Here is a 14,631-nt window from a genome sequence, read left to right on the forward strand (position 1 = left end):
GAGTTCGCAAACTTCCAAAGGCCATTTTTTCGAGCCGTTTACTGCTCTTAGGACATCCAACAACCACACAATTACGATGTCTGAATCCCATAACTAAAATATGACAATATCAGAACCAGGAACAAAAGTGATATGGTTCAAAAGACTTGAAAAGATCGGCTTTGGGAAAACAAACATGGCAATTTTGTGCTCACTTTTTCAGAGGATCCTTCCCAGTATGCATAAGTCAGCCAACAGTTACCTTTTTGGTCCTTTTTCGGAGGACCCTTCTCAGTATGCATTGAGCGATGACTGGAAGTCTGAAATTTGGGATGCATGTACAGGCATTCTGACTGTGAGCAGGGTCGCCTAGACATCTTTTACTACTACAGATGCTATTCAGAGTAATAATAAATACACCCAAAAAGTACAATATGTCCGTTAATAAACAGTAAATACATTGTCACATTTACAGAGTACTATCTACCTCAAATAAACACTCAAAGCACTTGTCAATGAACCACTCTCAAACGCATTTATGCACACATTTACGCACACATACAAACACACATTACAAAGCAGAGTACTCAGAGCAGCCGTGTTAAGTGTTTCAGAGACAACAACAGTGCACACCGACATGAGCTGATGTGAGAGCTCCATTCAAACTGTGGATCAGCGCACAAACACTTTCGCAACCGTTAAGTACACTGCTCGGCGAAGCCTTGAGAGTACTGCACTGTACTGTTGACCGTGGCGTTACTTCGCCGTACTTTGCGCAAATCAGAGAACCGCAACTACTACTATTACTACTATGGGATAGACTTAGACAAACTTTATTGATCCACAACCGAAATTATTTGGACACAGCAGCTCACACATCACAATATAATATAATAACAAAGCAAAAAAAAAAAAAAAAAAAGGTAATAAATTTTAAATAGCAAGAGTACAAGTTTAAAAAAAAAAAGAAAAAAAAAAGTTATCTATTCAATAGGGATATTAATGTACAGTTGTAGGGAGTATTATCTATTACATAAAGAACAGTTGTTGTACAGTTGTAGGGAGTATTATATTACTTAAGGGTGAGTTGCACAGTTGTAGGGAGTGTTATCTGTTACATAAGGGTGAGTTGTTGTACAGTTGTAGGGAGTATTATCAGTTACAAAAGGGTGAGTTGTTGTACAGTTGTAGGGAGTATCATATTACCTAAGGACAAGTTGTTGCACAATTGTAAGGATTATTATCTATTAGATGAGGGTATGTTGTTGTACAGTTGTAGGGAGTATTATCTGTTACGTAAGGGCGAGTTGTTGCAGAGTTGTAGGGAGTATTATCTGTTACATAAGGGTGAATTGTTGCACAGTTGCAGGGAGTATTGCCTGTTACATAAGGATGGGTTCTTGTACAGTTGTAGGGAGTATTATCTGTTACATAAGGGCGGGTTGTTGTAGAGTTGTAGGGAGTATTATAGTATGAATACTCCCTACAGTGTTTGAGCAGAGCTGAAGGAGCCTGTTGGAGATTGAGCTCCTCTGTCCCTCCAGTTTGGTGCAGTGGGTGAGTTGCTGTACAGTTGTAGGGAGTATTATCTGTCCGTCTACAGTCTGGATCGAGGCTAACCTTGTGAGTGACAGGTGGAAAAGCCAATCAGAGAAACACACATTCATGTCAAAACAAACAAACATAGCTACAGTGCAGACTTCTCTTGACATAAAACAATTCTAAAGCCATGTTCTTTTTTTTTCTTTTTCTTTTTTCTCTATGCACCAAAGACGACATGACCTTCTAAACCTGTCAGAGCTACTCAAAAAGCTCTAAAACTGCACAACCGGTCTTAAAGGTGCACTGTGTAACTTTTCTGGTGGAAAATCTGTCCAAATGCTTTTGTCCATGGAGGCATTTGTGTTATTGCTTTGTCTGGAATGTGTCACAGTATGGCATTAAACCTTTCTATCTTCATGGAGACCAAACCAGACCAAGTTACAGGTCAGATCTGTGGAGAGGCCACAGTCAGAATGCCTGTTTTTCCAGGTATTTTGAGCTATAAATGCACCTGTGATTAAGGAAATGTAAGGTAAAGCTGCTTAATGTCATACTGCTGAACTTTTATTTCTCTATTTTGTTGGTAAATCAATTTCTGTTACTAATATAATATACCGTATTTTTCGCACCATACCGTATTTTAAGCCTCCAATCCCATCAAAAAACTAGAAAAGCACTCAGAGAGCGCAGACCTCCGCCAAGGACTACCCCTATTTTTTATATAAATTGCGATAAAATCAGTCTTCTGGATCAGATCCGGATCAGCCTTTGGAATATGAAAGAGGATCCCATTGTCCATCCCTGAGTCAAATTTCATGGGGTTTGGTCAATAATTAACCGAGATATTGAGAAACTAAATTTTTGGCCCCATTTACCACAATGTTAACTAAAATTTCAAAGTGATCCAGAATCCAGGATTTCTTCCGAATCACCCCCAAAATGAAATCAGTTCTTCCTTTTCACATTTCCAACAAATCCTGAAAATTTCATCAAAATCGGTCCATAACTTTTTGAGTTATGTTGCTAACAGACAAACAAACAAACAAACAAACAAACAGACAAACGCCGGCAAAAACATAACCTCCTTGGCGGAGGTAATGACTCCGCGCCCCACAATCCAGAGCGCCACATACACGAATCCACTCGGGTGTGTCCAGCACTACTTTAGTAAACTACAAAACCGCAGCGCACAAAAACACGCACTGAGCAGACAGCGACCGCACAGCGAAAAACACCCACAGTCACACTCGGAGGAACGAACCGGAAAAGCGAGTGCAATGTGCCACTTCTAGACACAACTGAACAACTGAGTCACTGCGAACACGCCGACAATCCAGCGGTCCCAGACAGCACCCTCCCTACACGCCACAACTGAACAAAGCCCAGAGTCACTGTGAACGCCACAAACAAAACCCACTGACCCATCCAACTGTTGTGTTTCCTTTAAAGTCCGGCGCAGTTTATTTGTGAAAAAAGTTCGAAAATAGACAATTTTATGACAGTGCGTCTTATAATCCAGAGCGCCCTATAGTGCAGAAAATACGGTAACTGTAACTCCTAACCCGAATAAGCTTCATTTGACTGGAGACCAAAGCTATGGGTGACGTCAAACCACTTCTTCATACAGTCTACGGTTAAAACTCATGGAACAGTCGCAGGTTTTGAAATGCTCGATGTTTGAAATGCCCCACACTATATAAGAAAACATGATCAAAAATGTTCACTAGAATCATTTGGATAATTTCAGATCTGGAATTGCCAATTTCTATCGAGCTTCAGTAAAAAAAAAGTAGCTGTTAAATTGAAAACTACTGCTTCATGACATCGCAAGGTGGAACAGAGCATTTTGAGCTTTGGAAATGTAGAGAGACTAATAATAAAGGATTACTCAAATGATGAATGAAACAAAACACAACGCCAAGTCTGTTTTTGAGCTTTATAACATGACTTAAAGCTCACAAGAGTCACTTTTAGGACCTTTACTGCTACTAGTTTAATACAAAAAACACCCCAAAAGCACAATCTGTCCCTTAACAAATGATAACTAAATTGTCAGAAAAGAAAAGAATGGTCTTTTGCCAAGAATCAGTCTTGTATTTTTTTTTTTGTAAAGAACCAAAATGTGCTCGCTTTTTCACAGTAGTTTCCTGTTACTGCTCCCAAATATGAAAGTGGAAGTGGGATACATGCCCCGGTGCCTCTCGAACAGTTAAACTCAGTGTACACTTCAGATTTCCTGTGATTTTTGAGAAGGATTCAGAATAGTGCACATGTGGAGAGGCTTTGGACACAGCCCGCAGACGCCCACATGAAACTCAGCTCTCCGTCGAAGGAAATGTTTTCAGAATGCAACACATACCCCGGAGCTGCTCTTCTCTCACTCACTGACTGGAGCGCTGTTTCATCAGGACTAATGCTGCATTCATGTGCTCCTCAGAACTCGGAAGAATGTTTTTAAGAGCTGATAAATGCACATGAAAGCAGCACAAGTCAGAAAAACTACTCAGGAACTCCAAAACCAAGGCCAACTTCTGTCTGACTTCTGCTACAACTATTTAATCACTGATGTAACATTGACTCGCTACAGTAAACAAATCATATTTCATTTTGAGAAGTTACATCTCTTACTGGTTATCTTTATTAAACACTGTTAACGAGCAGGATAAATGTTTTACTGACGGTGACAGCAACAGAGAAGAATGCTGCACATCATGTTACTTGCAAATTGTGATTTTTTTTCTTTTTTTCCAACACATCAACAACGTTTCAGCCCAAGACCTTCATCAGACAAACGATGGGGAAGAGCTCTCGGTGGCCATCTTAAAGGTTGTATGGAGGATTTTTTTTTGTTTCAAACTGTCAGTCAAAGATTAAAATACCATTACAGAGACGCAGCAGCTTTGTAATTATGATGACCAAAAAAAAAAGAACGAAAATCTATCAACTGTGGACGTGTTGAGGCCAGATAAACATCAGCCAATAGAAAACGAGGCTCCCTCATTTTCTATTGGCTGTGAGGTTGTCAGTCAAACTCCCTAGTATAACTGACTCGTCGGAGCGCGGGGATTACGTGGTTTACGCAGTGGTTCTTAGAGGCTTTTTCGAACTGTCGCTTCCTCGCATTTCGCACAAAGTTTCTCGCGACGGCGGACGAGAATCCACGACCGGTTCGCCGCAAAAGAAAGTCCGTTTTTGAGGTCGCCGAAAGAAGAAGAGAAGGGGAAAAGGAGCAAAGCCAAACTGAGGTGATTCTTGGAGATCTCGTCCAGCGATGGCGCGACCGAAGCAGACGAAGGGTCTAAAAACTGACGCGTCGGTCGGTGAATTACTTCTAGACAGGTCACTTCAACAGTAATTCTGAACGCGCACAAGGACTGTCGCTGTATTTCTCTTCCCTTAAAAAAATCCTCTATACAACCTTTAAAGGTTGTATAGAGGATTTTTTAAGGCCTCCTCCAGCCTCTTTACTCTAGAAATCACGCGTGTTTACATCGCTGGTTCAGAATTACCGTTGAAGTGACCTGTCTAGAAGTAATTTATCATCCGACGCATCAGTTTTTAGACCCTTCGTCTGCTTCGGTTGCGCCATCGCTGGAAGGGATCTCCAAGAATCACCTCAGTTCATCTTCGCTCCTTTTCCACTTCTCTTCTTCTTTCAACCGACTTTCTTTGGCGGCGAACTGGTCGTGGATTCTCGTCCGCCGTCGTAACAAAATTTGTGCGAAATGCGAGGAAGCTACAGTTTGAAAAAGCCCCTAAGAACCTCTGCATAAACCACGTAATCCCCGCGCCTAGAGAGTTTGATTGACAACCCAACAGCCAATGGATAAAGAGGGAGCCTTGTTTTCTATTGGCTGGTGTTTATCTGGACTCACTACGTCCACAGTTGATAGATTTTCATTCTTTTTTTTTTTTTTGGTCATCATAATTACAAAGCTGCTGCGTCTCTGTAATGGTATTTTAAACTTTCATTGACAATTTGAAACAAGAAAAAAAAAAAGACATCAATGTACATGAAATCAAGTCAGAACCTTGATATCTCATCTTGTAACCCCGAGTTGCAGAGGACTAGCCTGATTCATCAGCTGGTTTCACTTCGTGGAAACCGTCTGACCTCTCAGCATTAGGATTCGTTCACTCGGCGATTGGTGGGTACTTTTTTTTATTTAACCAATGGCTGCTGTTTGGTCGTGACATATGTAATGCGCCGGTAATGGGCCTAACTGGTATATTAAGCTTTTCCCGTAGGAAGAAGGACAATAACGTCTTTTCAAATCAAATAAATAGGAAGGTGCTATTCCATTAAGACTCTTAAAAACAATCATTACAATTTTTAAATTGATTCTAAAATGTACGGGGAGCCAATGCAAGGATTTAAGAATAGGAGTGACGTGGTCCCTCCGCTTCACTTCACTTTTCCCTTGATAAAATTCAACATACATTTTCTTTATTCCGGCTTTAAATCCTCGATCACAGGAATCGTTTCCAACGCAGAATGTACGGCTCTTCGCTGATTGGCTGGTGCCCGAATTCGCACTTGCAAGGCTTTTACAAACTGTCTACTGATCTAATTCCTGATCTAGTCACTGGAGAGAAATGAAACTGAGCGGAGGCACTAGGCGGCACCAGCTTGACTAGCAGCGGACACATGAATGCAGCAATGACTAATTAATTAAAAACCTCTTCAGGCATGTTTTTGATGAGGTAACATGGCAGAAACGATTTAGCATAATAGCCTCTCTTTCATTTCGGGAAGCCAGGGTTTATGACAAGTCTCCCATTGAAGAGGCATTGAACCGATACATTATAAATGTATATATAAATGGACATAGTTAACCCGCTAGCCACCAGGTTGGTCTATCGTTTTGGTCTTAAAATGTTCATATTAACCCGCTTTACTGATGTAAATGTTTTTATTTTGCTATTTTGTCCATAAATCAGTTCCTATTCCTAATATGGAACTCTGTGCCAAATTCACTGCTATGACTGCCAGCCTCAACAAGCTTCATTTGACTGGAGTCGAATGCTACGAGTGACGTCACATGACTTAATTATACAGTCTATAAATTAAAACCCATGGAACAGTAGTAAGCTTTGAAATGCTTCATGTTTGAAACAGAGTCCTGCATCAGGTCGGGTTTATAGTAAATAGTTACTGAAACAGGCGGGTTTTAATGTTCTGTGCTCCTGGTCCAGTTCCTGGTCCAGTCCTGGTCCAGTCCTGGTGTAGTCCTGGTCCAGTCCTGGTCCAGTCCTGGTGTAGTCCTGGTCCAGTCCTGGTCCAGTCCTGGTATCCTGTGTAGTCCTCAGTCCTGTAGTCCTGGTCCAGTCCTGGTGTCCAGTTCCTGTAGTCCAGTCCTGGTCCAGTCCTGGTGTCCAGTCCTGGTGTAGTCCTCCTGAGTCCTGTCCTGGTCCAGTCCTGGTCCTGGTGTAGTCCTGAGTCCTGGTCCTCCTGAGTCCTGTCCTCATGTAGTCCTGGTCCTGGTCCAGTCCTGAGTCCTGTCCAGGTGTAGTCCTGGTCCAGTCCTGGTCCAGTCCTGGTGTAGTCCTGGTCCAGTCCTGGTGTAATCCTGGTCCAGTAGTCCTGGTCCAGTCCTGGTCCAGTAGTCCTGGTCTGGTCCAGTAGTCCTGGTGTAGTCCTGGTCCAGTCCAAGTCCTGGTGTAGTCCTCCTGGTCCTGGTGAAGTCCTGGTGTAGTCCTGGTGAAGTCCTGGTCCAGTGTTGGTGTAATCCTGGTGTAGTACTGGTGTAGTCCTGGTCCAGTAATGATGTAATCCTGGTCCAATCCTGATCTAATCCTGGTCCATTCCTGGTGACCAATTCTACGGTTGCGGCGTGTATATATTTATAATCCGCTAATGACACGGCGTAGGTTCAGTCCTGGTTTAGTCCTGGTTTAGTCCTGGACTATTGGGCTGACCCCGATTTATCAAGGGCACAGGAATGTTAATGAGTCCAGACGGGAGCAGGTTTAACTTTGATATAATCAGGGGTTAATGGGCGGGTGCGGTGCTGTACTGCGGGTGTGGGCAGGTGCGGGTCTCCAAAAATGAACCCGTGCAGGAAATGCCCCACAGTATGCAAGAAAACATCAAGAAAAGTTAGATCTTTATTCAAATCTTGTGAGTTTTAGACAACCTGACGTGTGATTTAAAGCACTTCCCTGTGAACAGTTTTTCTCCAGAGTAAAGATGGATCGTTTTGTTTTTTAGCCTGAGCTCTCTGCTGTGCTCTGCTGTGTACCGTCTCTTTAAATGAGCCTAATCTGTCTTTACATTTGTGCTAAATTATTAAAGTGCGGCCACATCCATCAGACTGTGGCTTCATTACAATCACAGCGCGATTAACAGCAGTCACAGCACTCATTAGAGACACTCCGTCCTGTTCAGACACACCACATCTGTTTACATTAGCCACTCGCTCCCTCACTTTAAACAACACATATCACGGAAAATAGACTTTTGGAGGATTCAATTTGGAGGTATTTTGTTTCAGCACTAGTGACGTAGGTTATTTTGAAAGACAATACAGTAAGCGATGTATTGACCTTGGTGGCTGTTTGCCCAATCAGCATCAATAACGTAAATACATCTCTTACTAGAAAGAGTCTAAAGGGCCGTTCACACCAGAGCGCCAAAAAACACCCTAGACGCTCTATTTGGACATCTGTATTTGAGTTTAGACGCCCCCGACGTTCGTCTTGGACGCCGTGGACAAACAGGAGAAAAACACTTGACGCGAGTCAGTTGCCCTGGAAAAAAGTGCCCGGTCCCGGTCTTTTCCCGAAATGATTTCAGACCAGACTGAGAGAGACTTTAGTGTTTTAATGACATAAAACCATCAGCGGAGGAGATTGGGTCGATGACTGCAGCGTGTATATATGTGCACTCCGCTAATGACACTGGTCTCGTCCTGGTTTAGTCCCGGTCTAGTCCCGGTCTAATCCTGGTTTAGTCCCCTGTCTAGTCCCAGTCTAGTCCTGGTTTAGTCTCGGTCCATTCCTGGTTTAGTCCCACTCTAGTCCTGGTTTAGTCCCTGTCTAGTCCCACTCTAGTCCTGGTTTAGTCCACGGTCTAGTCCTGGTTTAGTCCACGGTCTAGTCCTGGTTTAGTCCCGGTCTAGTCCCGGTCTAATCCTGGTTTAGTCCCCCGTCTAGTCCCAGTCTAGTCCTGGTTTAGTCTCGGTCCAGTCCTGGTTTAGTCCCTGTCTAGTCCCACTCTAGTCCTGGTTTAGTCTCGGTCTACTCCTGGTTTAGTCTCGGTCCAGTCCTGGTTTAGTCCCACTCTAGTCCTGGTTTAGTCCACGGTCTAGTCCTGGTTTAGTCCACGGTCTAGTCCTGGTTTAGTCCCGGTCTAGTCCCGGTTTAGTCCACGGTCTAGTCCCGGTTTAGTCCCGGTCTAGTCCTAGTTTAGTTCTGGTCTAGTCCTGGTTTAGTCCCAGTCTAGACCTGGTTTAGTCTCGGTTTAATCCTGGTTTAGTCCCGGTCTAGTCCTGGTTTAGTCTTGGTTTAGTCCCGGTCTAGTCCTTGTCTAGTCGTGGTTTAGTCCCGGTCTAGTCCTTGTCTAGTCCTGGTTTGGTCCTGGTCTAGTCCTGGTTTAGTCCCGGTCTAGTCCTGGTTTAGTCTTGGTTTAGTCCCGGTCTAGTCCTTGTCTAGTCCTGGTTTGGTCCTGGTCTAGTCCTGGTCTGGTTCTGGTGTAATCCTCACGATCCACTTGGTGATTGTGGCGTATATATTTATACGCCGCTAATGTTTGTGGTTCTCGCTCCGGTTCTCGGGTCTTTCTCTTTCTTCCTGATAATAACGTCGCTATGTCACTGGATACTCATCCCTGATTGGTTGACACGGCGCGTCTAACGTGAAAAGTTCAGCATTTTCAACTTTCTCGCGTCGACACCTTGGACGCGCATCTAGAGCGTCGATGCCAAAACGCTCAAGACGATGCCAGATTGGCGCCACAGTGATACCTGAAGAAAAACGCTGGACGCCCTAGACACGCGTCCACACAGACTCTGCAAATAAACTGGACGCTTTGATGCTCTGGTGTGAGTGGCCCTTAAAGGTTGTATGGAGGATTTATTTTTTATTTTTTTGTTTCAAGTTGTCAATGATAGATTATAGAGGTGCAGTAGCCTTGTAATTATGATGACCAAAAAAAAGAGAATAAAAATTCATCAACTCTGGACGTGGTGGGGCTAAACATTTGCCAATAGATAACGACATTGCCTCGTTATCTGTGAGCTGACAGGCTGTCAATCAAACTCCCTACGTTTCTAGTGTAACTGACTTGCCTGCGCCGCCGGTACGTGGTTTACGTACGCCTGTCACGCAGTCCACAGACGCAAGACGCACAGACGCTGTTTACTCCACCAACGCAACAGTTCTTAGCGGCTTTTTTTGACCTATATCTTCCTCGCAGTTCGCACAAAGTTTGTTGCAATGGCGACAAGAATCCAGGAGCAGTTCGCCGCAAAAGAAAGTCCGTTTTTGAGGTCGCTGAAAGAAGAAGACAAGGGGAAAAGCAGCGAAGCCAAACTAAGGTGATTCTTATAGATTCATTCCAGCGATGGCGCGACTGAAGCAGACGCAGGGTCTAAAGACTGACGCACTGGTCCACAAATTACTCCTGGACAGGAAACTTCTGCTTATTATGAAAACATACTTTATTTCCAAGAGCTAGACAAACGTTTTTCAGGACACGAAAGCGATATCCTATGTCTGAAAACGTAATTTTCAAGGCAAAGAAAGAGTCCACTTGCTGCTGCGTGTTGTAGTTAGTTCATTCGCACTGAATCTCCGCGCATCCTTCTCTGCTCCCCTTTCCTGCTCCTGTCCCCGCTGCCCGTTCCGCTCTTCCCCCTGCTCCTCACTTCTCCGGGCACGGAATCTCTGCGCACCGCTCCCCTCTCCTCTCTCCTCTCTCCCTGCTCCTTGCTTCGCTCTTCTCCCTGCTCCTCACTTCTTGTCCGCGAACGAAATGTCCGCGCACCCGCTCCCCCCGCTCCTCACTTCTCCGTCTTGCCTAACCAACACTGTAGTTAGTTGTTTACAAGTCATGTGCAGCGCACCGGCTGTAAACAAACCTGTTTCTGGCGTAAAGAGGAGGCGGGAGGAGGCGTTTCTACGTAGGAGCTGTAGGGGAGGGGGGGTGGTTTCACGCATGCGCAACATTTGAAAAAGGACAAACAGTCGCTGGATTTCTCGTTCCTTGGAAAATCCTCTATACAACCTTTAAGTTGTGAATATTTAAAAAAAATATTCTTCCCATTCTGTGGTCAAATTGTGTTCACAACAAACTCTTAGCACAGCATTGGACGAAAAGGACCTCGACTTTTTTTTACTTTTTTTACTTCGTTTACATTGTTCATTCTGATTGATGACAGCAGACAGAGCTCCAACGCCCAAGTACATCGCTGGAAACAGGTATAAGCTTTTAGTTGTGTTTTCTTTTTCAAAATACAGACATGATGTCAAGTTAGAAAAGATGAAATCCCAAGGAGACCAAAAACATGAACTAAAACAACAAAAATGCATGTCTTTTATTATAAGGCTCTGAAATGATGGGTGTTAGGCTCTGTGGATCTGTGGGCGTCATTTGAGAAATGAAAAAAATCAAACCAATTCAGTGTTAACAAGTGATTTCATTTGTTTGTGAGGTTTAAAGAAGCTGTAACCATTGCTTGTCCATGTACTTGAGCAATATTTGTCTTTCCCAAGTACAGATCTACTATAAAAGCAGCTCTCATGCTGAAATGAGGTAGAAATGACACCGCTGCGAGTGTTCTGAGAGCTGTCGAAAGCCCTTATAAACTCATTGTGGTGAATTAGGATGCTCAGAATGCGTTAAGAAATACATTCAAACGCAGCAAATGGTTTAAAATGAGTCTGCTTTTCATGTTTTCAAAGCAGTAAAAATCTGGTACCGCGACTGTAAAGGTTCTATATTACACTAAATTGACGCTTGTGAGATTTAAGTCATTTTATAATCCTGTTCCCTCCTCAAAAACAGACCTGGAGTTGTGTTTTGTTTCATTTACTCATGTTTAAGTAATCCTTTATTATTAGTCTGTCTACGTCTCCAAAGCTCAGAACGCACTGTCCTGCCTTGTGATGTCATGAAGTAGGGTTGGGCGGTATTACAGTATTATGGTATCCTTCGGTATCAAAAAGTAGCAACGGCAGCACATGAGGACCTAGTATAATATTATAATTTATTAATTCCTAAATTTGTTTGCTCAGCACAAATGAACGTGTGGTTGTATTTTCATTTTAATGCTCTCACGATTTAAATCTAATAGTGTCTATAATATTTCTTTTAACTGTGTGGGGAGACGATGTTTGATTAGTCTACGTTCAGGCTGCAGGGCTTAATGCTCAATTCTGATTTTTTTGTGAAATCCGATGTTTTTGCGAGGTCGTTCACATTTCCAATTAAATGCAACTTGTATGTGACTCCAGTGTGAACATTAAACGGCCCGAAAGTGTCCCGCATGTGAGATGGAGACACGACGACGTCAACCGCAGCGAGCGTCTCTGTGTTTACGGAAGTTGTCCAAACATGGACATGAGCATTGAGCACCTGGAGATTTTAAAGTTCCTCTCGTACCGGAGCCCGAACATGAACAACTTACTTGTTTTAAGGAGGAGATTGAGAAGGAGAAGGACGAGGTTTTTGGTCGTGGTGTTTTGTGGGACCGTCCGTTGAAAGTAACATGTGGATGTGGAGACGGAGCCAAGAGTGGTGAGTGGTGATGTGCTTCACTTTACGTGACACGGAGTTCATTAACAATTTTCGCCTACAGCGCAGAATAGTGACGTTTGTGGCTTGTTGATTAACACTTTGGCTGTTTAGACTGAAGTCGCATGTCAAAAGATCAGATATGTATCGGTTTCAGGAGCACATATCCAAGTGTCCTGGGTCGCATTTGAAAAAATCATATCTGTGTCGTTCAGACATTAAAAGATCAGATACAGGTCACATAGAGGCCAAAAAAAATCGGATTTGGGTCACTTCAGGCTGCAGTCTGAACACAGCCTTAGTTTTGTCCCCCCCTTCCCCAAAACAAAAAACACTAGTACTTCTGCACTTTGGCAACATTTTGGCTTCAGGTGCAAATTTGTTTATGTTTTACAGGAACAAACCTTAAAACCACATGACTCATTTGCAGAAACTATAAAGCGCTGATAAAAACAGTTTGCTCCTTGTGCACCGATGTGGTTCAGCTTCTGCTGGACTAAAGGACACGACTCAGTTCTTTCTGTGACAGAGGATGTGCTGCTGATGGTGAGTCTGTTCTGCGTGTGTATCGTGTTGGAGATGGTTCATGTGAAACTTTTCAGAGATTATAAGTCTGCAGGTCATACCGTAGACCATATAGAGGTGCGGTTTTGTATCTTACCAAAGTCGTACTAAAACATTTTGGTAATACAATAATACCCCGGTAAAATCCTGAGAAGGTTTAACGGTATCATGTCACGGTTCATGTTCTGTAGTCGTCGTTTTTGCTTATTTTGGTGTATCTTTTCCTGTAGTGTGTAGCCCTTGGTGTTTTATTTTGACATTAGTCCTGTCAGCTTGTAGTTTTGAGTTTTACTTCCTGTCTGTTGATTGATTGGCCCACCCTGATGTGTTTTACCTGTGTCTGTGTGCTTTTATACCCTGTGTTCTCCTCTGCCCTTTGTTGGTTCCATTGTATTTCTCATTGTCAGTATCTTGTCTTGTACATTTTTTTGGATTTATGGATTTTTAGATCTTTCTTTGTTATTAAAGAGCTTTTACAGCAGTCCTGCATTTAGTTTGTTTCTATGTGACATATCAAAATTTGGATACCGCCCAACCCTATCATGAAGCGGTAGTTTTACCTTTTGTTCGGCGAAGATTGACAATTACAATCTTCTCTGAAATGATCCAAATGATTCTAGTGACGCTGTATGGAAAATAAAAACACAGTGTGGCATTTCTTGTATTACCACATGACATCACAAGGTGGAACAGCATGTTTTCAGTGTCCAGAAACCTTTTCAAGCTAGAATTTAGTACTAATGTATGTGTAACCATTTTTAAATCGTTATTACACTTCTATGGGAAATTAACTCCTAACACGTAACATATTTAGATCAACGTGTTATTTTTTTATTGTTTTATCAGACAACGTATTAACATTAGGGATGTAACTAAAATATCGTGATATCGTATTGTAAAAGTTCTCACAAAAATACCGTGGACCATCACAATATATGGAATTACAAGTCTCTTTGCTTAAATGAAGAGTTATGGTGCAGCAAAAGTGAAAAAAAGACAGAGGGAACTACATAGACCATGATCCTTTGCTCCATTTCAGTGCAGACCTCAAGAAAAAATCACAGTTCTAAGCACTTTTAAGTCTTAGTTTTTTTGGATTAAGTCTTGTCAAGGCAAGAAAACGTAGTATATTAACAGTTTTTTGTTTTTTTTTGGTAAGCCTCCACAAAATATCGCAATAAATATCGTACCGTGAGATGTTTATCGTGAATATATCGTACCGAGAGATTTGGATGTCGTTACACCTTTATTTATCATGTTTAAGTTAGTTCCGGTTCAATTTTTGAGGCTCTATCCCTCTGCTCTCCACGCTAAGTCTCTCCCCCTTCAGAGCACAATCACCGTGTATTCTGCTAATGAAACTAAAGCACATCGCGTCGGGTTCGTGAAGTCGTAGTGAACAGTTTTGTATCACGTTCTTGTATATTTTTAGAAACTTGTCGTGTGGGAGCTCGATTTTTCTCTTTCTTCCTCTCTCTTAGTCCCTCCTCCTCCTCCTCCTCTCTTCTTCTTTCAGTTAGCGTCTTTATGACTTGGCTCTCGCACAGACTGTCAGCTCGGCTCAGACGTGCACCGGCGCAGAGAGGAAGAGACGAAGAGGAGGAGGAGGAGGAGACAATAACGGCACTGGAGCAGCTGCTGGACGCGGCCCGGAAATAATCAGCAAAAAAGGATTTCAACAAAGACAGATAAGGGCTAATTAACAACTAAGGGTTTGGGACCATTTAGCGCATTGCGAGATAGGGCCCAATGATTCATACAATTGAATCGAAATCTAATTTAATATAAAATTCTCAATGGGTTCAGTGATT

This window comes from Boleophthalmus pectinirostris, unplaced genomic scaffold (genome assembly GCF_026225935.1).
Source record: "Boleophthalmus pectinirostris isolate CB_2022bp ecotype Guang Dong unplaced genomic scaffold, ASM2622593v1 HiC_scaffold_7, whole genome shotgun sequence".
Taxonomy (NCBI): domain Eukaryota; kingdom Metazoa; phylum Chordata; class Actinopteri; order Gobiiformes; family Gobiidae; genus Boleophthalmus; species Boleophthalmus pectinirostris.